This window comes from Vanellus vanellus (assembly GCF_965231255.1).
Source record: "Vanellus vanellus genome assembly, chromosome: 1".
NCBI classification, from domain to species: Eukaryota; Metazoa; Chordata; class Aves; order Charadriiformes; family Charadriidae; genus Vanellus; species Vanellus vanellus.
This window is the reverse complement of record NC_138905.1, coordinates 165,951,850-165,965,599: the sequence shown is the minus strand read 5'-3', so window position 1 is coordinate 165,965,599 and position 13,750 is coordinate 165,951,850. Positions and strand designations below refer to the sequence as shown.

Genomic DNA, 13,750 nt, shown 5'->3' with positions numbered 1-13,750 from the left:
CCTTATTAAATCAGGTTTGACTTAAACATATTTTTCTGCTTCTTGACCAAATTAAAGTTCTGCCAGAGTAAGCACTGATGGGCAACTTTTATAAATTTTTCTGTCTGTAAAAGACGAACAATGATTCCTGTGAAGAACAACCTGAAGTTTGCACAGATTCCTATGCAATGTCCTTCCATGAATCTGTGAAAACATTTCATCTGTGCTTGGAAACAAATAGCTACCAACCTGAAGAAATATTTCCTAAACTTTTGAACCTTTGAGGAGTAATAGGGAGTGCAAGAGAGAGAGAGACTACTGAAATCACACCCTACCTTCCCTAAGACTGGCCCAACAGGCAGACAGGACACATGATATGGAGGATTCCCTATCTTCTCTCTGGCTGGCTGAACACAGTGACTTAAGGGACAGAGGGTAATGGCGACAAGTTCCCGCCTGGTACAGCAGGTGCATCTCCTCTGTGACTACCCCACCTTCCCTGGTGCTTTTGCATAATAGGTATGAGGCTTTGTAAGTGGAACCAAACAACAAAGACAATGATAGTTCATCTAGCTCGGAGGTGTCACTGAGGTTAAGTCAGACTACACCCTGCATCAAAACTGCTTCCATAAAGAAAAAAGGATGGGTCATTGTCACAAGAGACTGTCTCCTGTGGGGAAAAGAAGGCCCCATATGCAGACTGGACCCACTTCTTAGGGAAATCTGCTGCCTCCCTGGGGCTTGGGTTAAAGATGTGTGGAGAAAACTTCCCACTGTAGTACAGCCCTCGGATCGTTATCCATTACTGATTTTTCAGGTAGGCAGTGGTGCAGTTGCAACAAGAAGCCTGAGAGCAACCAAGAGAGACTTCAGGGACTTGGGACAGCTGGTTAAGTGATCAGGAGCACAAGTAGTGTTATCCTCTGTCCTTCCAGTTGCAGGGAATGATGAGGGAAGAAATAGGAAGAGCTAGCAGATCAAAAACTGGCTCCAAGCCTGGTGTTTCCAGCAGAATTTGGGTTTTTTTGATCATGGTTTGGTTTACATGATGCCATACCTGCTGATGGTGTCCTGGATTGTATGAGAAATAGTGCAGCCAGAAGGACTAGGGAAGTGACCATCCCTCTGTACTTGGCACTGATGAGGCCGCACCTCAAATACTGTGTTCAGTTTTGGGCCCCTCACTGCAAGAAAGACATAGAGGTGCTGGAGCATGTCCAAAGAAGGACAAAGAAGCTTGTGAGGGGTCTGGAGAACAAGTCTTATGAGGAGTGGCTGAGGGAACTGAGGTTGTTTAGCCTGGAGAAGAGGAGGCTGAGGGAAGACCTTATTGCTTTCTACAACTACTTGAAAGGAGGCTGTAGCGAGGTGAGTGTCAGTCTCTCTTCTCCCAAGTAACAAGTGATAGGATGAGAGGAAACAGCTTCAAATTGCACCAGGGGAGGTTTAGATTGGCTATTAAGAAAAAGTTCTTCACTGAAAGGGTTGTCAAGCAGTGCAACAGGGTGCCCAGGGAAGTGGTTGAGTCACTATCCCTGGAAGTATTTAAAACGTGAAGTGTGGCGCTTAGGGACAAGATTTAGTGGGTGGACTTGGTAGTGTTAGGTGAACAGTTCGACTCAATGATTTTAAGGGTCTTTTCCAACTTAAATGATTCAATCTAACCTAATCTATTAGGTTCTATCAACCTAATCTATTCTATGATTCTAGGATTCTATGAAAATGCCATTCTCAATACATTTCCTTCATTATACCTCCCTTCCGCTTTTCTATAGTATCCCAATTTTTCTTCTCAATGAATTCTAAGAAATGTTAGCCAGAATTCATGTTTTCTGAAAGAAAGGTCAGTTATTAGTCAAGTAATTGATTAAGTTTTGCCACAAGTAAAACTCCAGAATGTATATATCTACAAAGAAGTAACTAAATGTAGGGCCTTGATTAAGTTGTCCTAAGATAATCAGGTGGTGACCATGCATAGTGTCTATGTGTGGGCCATTGAACTGTGTTCTGGGGATCCACTGACCATACCAGTTATTATACCTAACTCACCTATAGACAGCTATGACATGGTTCAGTTGCTGTCATTACGGAGTTTAGTGCATTTTGAAATTCATTTGGGTTTTTTGAGTATCTCCTTCTGCTGGTCCAGAAGTACACAGATCTCTTGTAAAACTCCTGCAATATATGCAGGTTTTGGATACTCCTGGTGTTTCAAATAACACTTGGTTCTGGTGTCTACATATGAGTTAGTTTTATAAATTTTTAGCAAAGTCAAGGGAGATCAAGTGCTTAGTCCGCTCTCCAGCTTGGAGTAGGCTTTGCCACTAAAGCCCGTGTTACAACCTAAATGTTGAAGTCTATTCCCACTTGTCATCTTTTCTAAAAAAAAAATTCAATCTGTGCAGTGACAAGCAGTAAATCTGTTGGATTACCCTTGGGGCAGCAACCTCCCTACAAGCATACATTTTTATTTCCTGAGAGGTTTCTCTAGCCTTCCACTATCATATGCCTGAAAGTTTAGCTGGCATTAGAGGCAAAGAGGAGCACTTGGCATCTGGGGGCAGACTGTTGATCACTGAGAGTTCATATGGTCTGTATGTCATTCATATGAAGGACTATAAAAGAAGCTCACCCCACCCCTGCCACGTGTATGTGAAAGGCCTCACATAGGATGCACGCTACTAATTTACATTTTTCTTCTTTGGGCCTGCCTTTCTGCAGGCCCAAGTATCTAGCCTTAAGTATCTAGCCTCAACATTCTTTCTGTTTCTGAAAAGTACTGGACTGAGTAGTAAAAAAAATAGCAGTTCCATGTGTCTAAACAGTTTTGACAAAGACATGTTTTAGGGGGGTATAATATAATCATACAAATGCTTCTGATAACCATTAAAAAGATTTTTGGAACAACAGCAGTTTCTTAATTCAGGTGAAATCTTTGAGAACCGGTAATGACAAATGAATTAGTTATTCAATAGCCCAATAGTTTTATTAATTGTATATATCTTGTGCCACATACAGTTACAAATACAAAGAGAAAGTAGTATTCAGACTAAGAAATCACAATTATGGTAGTACAATAAGTCCTATTTGAGGAAGGTTATTTCTGACTATTAGAAAATTGAACATGCTGCAATACAGCTGAGTATAAAAGCTACTTATAATTTTGGTACTATATGGAGCTGTTTTAACTCAGTAGTCACTGTTCTCAATGACAGTAAATCACTCCTTGTACTTTTTTGAAAACATGAAAACAGATGTAGAGACAGTTATTTTACTCTATTTTTATAGTCAATAAGCTCCCTTTTTTAAAGAGGAAGTTATTCTTAGGGCACTTTCTAAACGGCTGCAAATTGCATTTACAGTATGACACTCATATGATTCATATGATATTTTCTGCTTATATTAACTGAATATTTTGAAATGGGTGTTCCTGGTGAGAAAACTTAAAGAAAAACCCACTTGCACTACCGGGCAGAACTTCAGATCATGTTCCAGTGCTAAGAAACTGAAGAATACAGTGGGGTTTTTTTAAGATTAGTATTTTTTTTTCTTTTCCCACAAGGAATAATATTTTGAGGGCAGGTAGTAACATTAAAAGAATCTTTTGACTCCTAATATGGTGAATGTTCCAAAAACAGTCTAGGTACTTTTTGGAAAAAAAAAAAAATTAAATATTTTTGATAATTTGCCATTTATCTTGGAGTTAATGATTTGTTGGTTGAGTTTTTTCCCCCAGATGTTTGGTTTGAAGAATTATGGTTGAAATGTATATTTTTTCTTCTCACAGTTTTTCTTCTACTCAAGCAACTAACTTGCAATATATCACAGCTGTCATTATAATGAGAGTAAACATCATGATGCAGCAGAACTTAGTCAATTCAATTATATAGACGATGCAGTGAAATTATTTTTGATAGAAATGCACCTGCTGAGACTGCCTGCTAGGCTAGTCCACAATTAGATACTGTGTAAAAAGTTATTAAAAAGTTCATTTTGACAATTTATCTCTCAAGTGTGGCAGGGGAATATTTCCCTAAAGGAAGGATCAAAACCCTAGAGAAAGGTTTGTTTCAAAAGTAAAGGTAGATTATGCAGCCTTGTCCTGATAAAGTGGAGACACACACTGTCTTTAGAAAAATTCAAAGGTCTAAAAGATTTTGAAGATAGGTGGGATCAAGCCACCAGGGAACGATATAGTCTTGGTCCATAGGTCTAAGACCAACACAAGAAAGATGAAGATTTCTTAAAGAAAAAAAAAAAATAACCATAGTTCAAATATCAGAGTCTCTGTCATTAGCACTCCACTGACTTTCGATTTCTTTTGTAGAAATAACACAATAACAAAAGACAATAGAAACTTACTATAGAATATGCCCCAGAAAAATGAGTGAAGGCATAATCTGCCTTCTGTGAAGAGCCATATTACTTGCATTTTGGAGACAACTTCTCCACCCCAGTACTACGAGCAAAAATAATATATTTCACTGTGTGAATGACTTTCTGATGCACTTCTAACTGTTCGTGGTTGGTTGTGTCACATCCAGCAAGTGAAGCAAGAGCTTATTGTGCTAACATGAAGCAAAAGTTTCCATAGAAATATTCATACTCAGAATCATTTTATCACGTGGCGCCTATTCACTTTCCCAAGAAGGTAATAAATCACTTCTGGAGGTTAGATCTTCCTGACTACTAGAGTCATTCCTATGTGATTTTTTTTACAGCTTATTTTGCTTACAAGTTATGGTAGCTTTGTGCCATTTTTCCTATAAATGAGAGTGATTGCAACAGTAATATCACAATTTTGTGCAGTTCTTATTTTGAGTTTAAGAACTCCTTGATTGTTTTAACCATTAGTTTGTAAAACTGCTGTTTTATATTGTTCCATCTGTGAAGATTTTGTTTCAGTAGCGGTTCTCAGCAGTGTGAAAAAGATATACAAACCATTTTTTCCAGCATGGTACTGTCAACCGCATGCTTTAAGTGAGTTTGAATATTGTCACTATAAAATATGACTTGTGCTTTTGGGAGTTGTTCTAAGTTTTCAAGAGCATTTGTCCATGAATGATATATCAGGAAAAGAGTGATGTCTTCTTAGTGTTGAGGAATAACTATTCACTTCTTAAAGCTGGACAACAGATGGCCAGCATGCCATTGGTATTATTCCTCTATAAACGCATCTATAAAAGTCTAGTAAAAAAAAGATAAACAGAGTTCTTCAGTAACTTCCCAAAAATTGTTATGCCTGCAACCAAAGAAGGTTCTCGTAAAAGACTTTCTGAATGACCTCTTTTCATCAAGTATATTGAAGAAATTAATAAAACGATACATATTTTAAAATATATACATAAAAATTAATGTATTTTAGGTATACGTTTAGAAGACATATTCTCTGTATATTGTTTACATTAGAATAATTTCAATGTGATAAATCAAAGAAGGCACCCGATAACTCATTAATTTGTTGTCTGCAGGAATCATAGACTCCTGTGGTTCATAGAGCAGTGAAGAAATTAAAAAAAAAATAAAATTCTTGGATTGATTTATTTAGAAAATCTGACTTAGCGTATGTGAGTGGAAAATGGAGTCTGGGTTCATAAATGCTTTTCTGAATGGTTTCCTAGAAGAATTTTGGTTCCATTTCAAATCAAACATGGCAGGTATTTTGAACACCACCTTGTTTTTATTTTTTTTTTCCCAGTTGTTGGCATAAAGTGATGATAGTCTTGCAAAAACTAACGAACTTTTTAGATATTTGTCTTTTGGGACTGCAGTTTTATAAGGAAGTATCATGGTTTTTGGCATCTTAGAATGCCTCTCTGACATGTGATAAGTTTCAGACATTAGCTGAGATTTGCAGTTAATTCATATCTGCAAAATATCATGCAGATCCATTTTTAGATATACTTTTTATCAAATATTTTCATTTGTAATTGAAAATGAGAAATAACTATTTTCTACCTAGCACAACGTTCCTTAGCCTTGTTTTGTAACAAAATTAAAGGTGCACAAAACTGAAAAGAACATTCGGTTATACTACTGGTAGGCAGGAAAGCCCTATTTTCTTATAGAAAAAACTATGGCATTCCTATTTGTGTATCTTAGAATCATAGAATCATTTAGGTTGGATAAGACCCTTAAGATCATTGAGTCCAACTGTTAACCTAACACCACCAAGTCCACCACTCAATCTACACGTCTTTTAAATACCTCCAGGGATGGTGATTCAACCACTTCCCTGGGCAGCCTGTTCCAATGCTTGATAGCACTTTCAGTGAATAATTTTTTTCTAATAGCCAATCTAAACGTCCTCTGGTGCAACTTGAGGCCATTTCCTATGTCATCCCATTCCGTCCTGTAGTATACATACAGAAGAGATTTGAATAATTATTTGTGCATATACAGAGTTCAAAATAATTCCTTCAAAATAATGAAGGAGTCTTAAACTGGCCATTGAAAATAATTATGTAAATGGTCTTAATGATTAAATCATAGTTTATTCAATAACATATTAAATCAATTAAATTTCATAGTTTTTTATAGCATGATATATGCCCTTGTATTTATGAATAATTAATGTAAGCAACAACAACATTGACAAAAACAACAAAGACAAATAAACACATAATATATGTTGGTTAACTCCTGAAAAGGTTAAGAACATCAAATTTTCAAATATCATGACCTGACTTTAATGACCCAGTAACAGGCTGACATTTGCAGTACCATTTTTATGTAATAACACATCACATGCAAAGATCAGCAAGTGCAATGTAACTGCTTATCTCAAAGGAGAAAAATAAGTAATAATGGTACAAGAGAGGTTAATAACAGGTACAAGTCCAGCCTGGCTTTTATCAGTCTCTTTAGAAAATGAACTGGGAATTGCTGTCAACTTGATTGGAAAACAGAGAGGAGAAATAGATACATATGGGAGACATCAGTCAGAGTGGAGAGGACTGGCCTGTGTGAAGGTTGTTTGCAAGGTTACCTGCTCTGACGCAATGGAAAGCTGGAATTTGCATCTCAAAGCTTTGTTCCTCTCTCAACATAGTGTCACATAAATTGTCCGCCCTGGGGTTTTAATTTCACAGATGTCTAAGCTCATTTAGAAATTAAAGTGCAATAATCTGTGATCCACACTGTATCTCATCATTCTGATTTTTCTCAGCAAATGCTACATGGTGATTGTTTTGTTTACACATCAAAATTGTACTCAAAGTTAGGGGTTTTTTTTGGTTTAGTACATCTGTGCATTTATTTGAAGGTCATAACATTGTCTATTTTTTCCCTAAAATTTCTGTTTTATTTTTCTGTGAGCTTCTTATTTTTTTAATTTATTTTTTATTCTTATAATCTGTGTTCTTTTATAATCTCCAGTCAGTATAGCTGGATGACAGATGCTTTGTAAAGACTTTAATTATCTCCCTCTTCTTGTTAACAGAGATATTATCCTCTAAGGTACTGGCTCTCACTGAAAAAAAAAAACCACAAACATTTTACTGTTCATTAGGCTTTTCAACAGTCTAATTGTAGTGTGAATCCTAGTAAAATAGTGTATTATTGATTTACTAAAGGAAATTGAGTAAATTTAGTTGTATATTGTGTGTTTAGATTTACATAAAAATATAAACTTGCTTATTCCAGATCATGATTGGCAGGACTAAAGATAGAAACAAGCAAGCAGTTAATCAGCAAAACTTGAGCCAAGGTTAGCATGTAAGAATATGGTTGCAACCTCCCCAGATTAGGGGCATAATTAAAAAAATGAAAAAAGAAAAATAAAACAGAAGATATTTATACTCATTTTTCATGGGGGTCCCAGCTCCCAGCTCCAAAAAGTCAAGGAAATAAATATGTTTTGGAAATTTCCTTTGAAAGTCACTTGATTTTGCTTTTCCAAATTAAGCACAACAGTTCTGAAGCTCCAGAAACTGTCCTGCCAAACAGGAGCTCTGCTGCTTTGAAGCTAGTGTTCAGTTTGAACAACCCTCTCTCTTGCAGCTGTAGCAACTTTTCACGGAGCAGACACGACCTCTCCAGTAATCTGTTCTGCCATTCAAAGTTCATAACCTGAAATTACATCCCCAAAACATAATACAGATTGTGGAACTCCATTACAGTGCTCAATTGGCACGTTTTGGTTTCTGAAGGGCATGTGTTATGGATTCCTGTATTGCAGAGTTGCACAAACAGGCCTGATAAACTAACACTCCAGATCACCCTCTAATGTTTTTCTAGGCACCAAAGGCCCTTTACATGTTTTTTTATATAGGCTTAAAGATAGTAGAAAAACAAAAATTCCACTATTATCTGTAATAGTGGGAGGCCATATAGGGTATCCTAGATCACCTCAGATGTCACTAGACATGTTTAGGCATTTTAATTGAGTTTGTGGAATGAGGTGAATTATTTCCTAGATGAGCCCATTTCATAGAATCATAGAATGGTTTGGATTGGAAAGGACCTTTAAGATCATCGAGTTCCAACACCCCTGACATAGGCAGGGACACCTCCCACTAGACCACGTTGCCCAAGGCCATGTCCAGCCTGGCCTTGAACACCTCCAGGGGCCTCAACAGCCTCTCTGGACAACCTGTTCCAGTGCCTTACCACCCTCAAAGTGAAAATCTCCCTAATGTTCAGTCTGAACCTGCCCTCTTCCAGTTTAAAGCCATTCCCCCTCATCCTATCACCCCAGTAAAAAGTCCTTCCCCAGCTCTCCTGTAGGCCCCCTTTAGGTACTGGAAGGCCGCAATAAGGTGTCCCCGGAGCCTTCTCTTCTCCAGGCTGAACAGCCCCAGCTCTTTCAGCCTCTCCTCATAGGAGAGGTGCTCCAGCCCTCAGATCATCCTTGTGGCTCTCCTCTGGACACGCTCCAGCAGGTCCACGTTCTTCTTATGTTGGGGACTCCAGAGTTGGATGCAGTACTCCAGGTGGGGTCTCACGAGAGTGGAGTAGCTGGCAGAATCACCTCCTTTGACCTGCTGGGCACACTTCTTCTGATGCAGCCCAGGATATGGTTGGCCTTCTGCACTGCAAATTTCTCTCCATTGTCTGCAGAAGGAGCCTTCGTCCTTAGCTTGGATATGTATATATGATCAGATGAATCCTCCTTGGAAGCTGCAAAATAGCCTTCCTTAACACTGTTGGACTTAGTGTTAAGCTGGAGTATGCAACTCTGCAGTTATAGGCCTTGTATTCCTCAGAGTTACCTTTGCATTTGTTCCTGAGGGTTGAGCTCAACTGTAAGAGTACCAGTGGCTAGACTACAATGGGAACCCGATAAGAACCACATACTAGAAAACTTCTGTGGTTATCAAGTGGCAATGTGGCTGTTCAGGAGGATAGTGACAAGAAAGGGCTAGAAAATAGTAATGTTATTCAATGTAAAAAATAACACGAGGCCCAACCTGATAATAATGAGATTAAAGACTTTATTTTGAGCACTTCAGTTTTCCCTTTACCATACTGCGAGCTGTAAGACTCCACAGAGCACAGTATTGTGCTGAAAAGGCTTTTAATAAACATTGCAGCAATGGCTCCTGCAAGACATAGTGGTCTGAACCGCTACTGGAATTAGTGGAAGAAGAGGGTCTCTCAGTGCTGTGAGAAATAAGCTTAACTTACTGCAGGATCCTCCTACAAACTAACTGAAGGATCATTCCTCTATTTTCTTCCAAAAGATTTATTGCATTTGAAAACAGGAGGTTCTGTAGGCATTAATGAAATATTGAGTAGGACTTTTGCATACTTTGGGTTTTTCATTTATACTGAATACAATAGTGAAATCTACAGTAATCTGAGTGATGTGAAAATAGAAAGATGTGATTACATGTATAGCATAGTAGAGTACTGAGAATGTGCTTCCATTCTCATTGATTTCAGAGAGAACTGGATAAAGATACAATACAGCATGTTGGAATATATGTATTTATGTATTTTATTCAGTAAATGAATAACTAGAAATTGCTGTGACAGAAATGTACATGCTGTGGCACAGAGGTTAAAACAGATGCATTCACTTTATGTAATTGATGGTTGAAGGAAGAATTCACAAGGCTGCTCATGGAGCAGAATAATGACTGTTTTGCATGTTCCTGAAGGACTTACTGAAATAAGAAATACACACACACAGAAATATAAAAAAATATATATGTACTATCTATGTGTGCTTCAAAACTAGATTATGAGGATAACATTTGTCTATGCTTGCAATAGATAAAACTTGCATAAAATCATGAAGACTTTCTTTTTAAAGGAAAGCATTTCCCTGTATCAGTGTATGTATATGTATAGTGTGTATACATTCCCCTGTATATATACAGTGTGTGTACATGTATCTGCTCTTGTCCCCACACACCAGATCTCACATAGATCCCAATAGCATGATAAGTTTTTTGCAGTTTATTAACAGGAGTTCTTCATTAGTAAAGAAAACAAGGATCAAAAGTGTTAATTATAATTATCTCCACACTTCCTTATGCTTTACTTCTTCCCAGATTCCAGACTAAAATTAACAGAGACAGAAACTTTCTCCAAGTAAGTTACGCAAGTTGGCAATATTCCCTTTTTTTCTTTTCTCACACTGTAATAGAGGTCTCTGTAAAGATACATTTTAAATGATACCTATCAGCAATTCTAAGCCATCTATTGCATAGTAGACTTAAGTTTGGCTTAATCAATGTTTGATGTAATGAAAATCTCCTGACAGAAGTTGAAACGCTTAGAAATAAGTCTCTGATGCCTCATTATGTATTCACAGAAAGGTGAAATTTGTGGTGATTATCCACACCTCTGAAATGTGTCTCATTGGATTAACAGCTATAATTAGCACTCACTGTTATCAAAGCCAGCTTAATAATATTACTTTTTCTACCACAGATAATTTTCTTATTGTTAATAATATTTTATTCCATGAGCAAATATAAAGAAAACACTATTATTGTGCAGATAGCATTTACTGTACTTAATTCATCACTGATATAAAAATACAGGCTTTTCTGTCAGTCTGAAAGCTTTTGCTGATCTAAATTAACTGCATATATAAACACACATATTTTCCCCAACATCAGCCCTAAAATTTTATGGAAACAATTTCAAAGAGCTACTTCCTATGCCAAAGAGACACTACAAGTAGGGACAGTCACATTAAATTTCCATAACCAAATCTGGAAGTGTGTGCTTCACATTAATTAAAGAAAGAAACTCCACCATGATAAACTGCAACTAATGACTACTGAAGAGCATAGGTCAAAAGTGTATGTAATGCATTCGAGAAACGTGCAGTGACATAACATCAGATCACCATGGTGTGCATTCAGTGTTATTGAATCACTAAACATACCTTGAAGGTATGGATCTATACGTTCAATGGTTTATATATGCAAATGCTTTTTTTTTTTTTTTTTTCTTGATTTGCTTTAGTTTTAGAGCCTGGCAGTTTCTTGCTTAACTGAAGAGTTTTAATAAGTTTCCCAACAGATATACAATGTTGTCTTATAACTGCTCCATTGAGAAGGTCACTGATGGAGTATCTCCTTTTGGCGTTGTGGTGTAAACTATAAAGTTCCGCAGTCTGTATTCATTATTTCTATAACATTAAATGAAGTCAAAGCTCAGGCCTGGGCACTGTCACTTGACCGTCCGTGATACTGAAATGGTAGCATGGGGATGGCAAAATTTGGGGCATAAACAATTAATACTCTGGGCATGCATAACATAATAGGGTAAGTCTGAACAGCCCGTCTGCACATAAGTATTTTTGGGACCAAGGAGGAGAATTTCACTGTGTGTATGTGAGCTGTGGCATGCCTACTGTAATCAGAACCAGTCTCTGTCTATGTACTCCCAAATGTATAAGTAGGAAATCATTTAGGAACACTGGGGACAGTCAAAGTTTACCTTACAGTACACTCGCAATGCATTGGTTTTGTAATGCAAATTTGCATCCACCACCTATAGTGGAATATTGTACCAGAATTTTTTTGCTTTGCTAGAAGCATTTGATTCACAAATTGTGGCTCATTAGTAATCAGTTGTTCTTGTAAGAAAACTGATTTTCAGCTTAACTAGATTTTTGCCCTTAATTGTTTTTTATCCACTAGATGTGTTTATAGACAACAATGATATTTTATATAAGCCTGTCTTTTACCTGACTAAAGAAGTCAAGCTCTTTATATCTCCTTAGGTAAAATAAGTTATTTAATTCCCTCCTCAGTGAAGTACCTAAGTCCAATCTGAAGTAATAATTTTTATATTTCAAAATGTGGTTTTACAGAAGCCCTGTAGAACTATACTAAAAATACTTCATGTGATGCATCCAGAATAATACTTGCTATTCTCCACCATTGCCTTGTCTTGATAGTTCATAGTCATCTTGCAGTTAGCTACTGCATACAGTATTTCTTTATTGTTTCTTTTTAGTCCTTAAGTATTTCAGTCAGTCTATCCTATTGATGATTTTCATCCAATTACTGTTAATCAGTCACCTGAAACATTCAGTTATTCCTGTGAGGGACTCCAGTCCTTCTCTATACTGATAAGAAAGTCATCAGCAGATCTCATGAGTACAGTCCTGGTCTTTGTTCCAAGGTAATTTAATCAAAGATGTTTAATGTCTTCAATCCTAAGAATGACTGCTGAGAAACTTCACCAAATGCTTCCCTATGGACAAAACTTTGCATACATATGGAACCCAGTTGTCTTCTTGATGTGTTATCTACTTGTTTAGATAGATCAGACGAAAAGAAGAAGAAAACTGGTATGTACTCATATATCCAATAAGCCACTGATAATGGATTTTTAATTAAATCCAGCTGTAGAATGAAAATTTGAGGCTATAGTAAGGACATAATTTAAAGAATATTTTTCAGCATCACAACACCATTGTGTCACAGAGAGGAGGTGAAAACACAGAGAAATAATTGAGTGCCACATGTATGTATTTCTATCCCTTTTGTTCAACTATAATGGAGAGGCAGAAGTTCAGATACACAGCACTTAATTGCTATTACAGATGTTTTGCTTTTATTAAGCTTACAAAGGGTTAGTATTAGCTATACTCATTTCAATGTGAAAAAGAATTTCTTGTCTTTTTCCAGGATTCCCATGAAAAGGGTTTGTATTCAAATCTACACACTGGCAATGTTTCATAAACCTTTGAACTTTTTGATTCATATTGGACACTTTACCAAAGTGTTTCCTAAAATAAAGGTGGATTACATCTATTACAGTACTTCTAGATTAATCTCTCTTTTGAGGTACTTTCATGAAAACTCTATTAGAACAGGTTTTTTCTATAGGCTTTCCTCTTCTAGATGATCTCATTCCTAATATAACTTTATAATATTGTATGAACAATTAACAGCTGTTTGTTTATTTGTTTAAAATATTTCAGTTTTTCCCTTTTGTCAGCAATGTAAACGCAAGAGGATTTGTCCCTCTCCACAGGAGTCTTTGCAGGATTTTGGTGTAAGTGCCATTTAGCTTGGTGGGCTTCCTGCTATTTAGTTTTTTTAATGTGTTCTGTATTGTTTGCAAGTCAGATATCACTCCGTTGCACTGTGGTTTTTCCTACAAATTTATTGATCTCTCACAGAATCACAGAATCACAGAATTATCAGAGTTGGAAGGGACCTCTAGAGACCATCTAGTCCAACTCCCCTGCTAAAGCAGGATTGCCTAGAGCACATTACTCAGGACTGCATCCAGGCGGGTCTTGAAAATCTCCAGGGAAGGGGACTCTCTTTAATGTAATTTTCACCATATATAT

General features: G+C 36.9%; 1 protein-coding gene across 1 annotated transcript in view; it reads left to right on the top strand.

Annotated features, from left to right (window-relative positions):
• The window catches only part of GPC5 (glypican 5), a gene marked incomplete at both ends in the record, with an annotated part of 765,009 nt that overhangs the window by 489,672 nt on the left and 261,587 nt on the right, over positions 1-13,750 (top strand). The window lies entirely within an intron of this gene.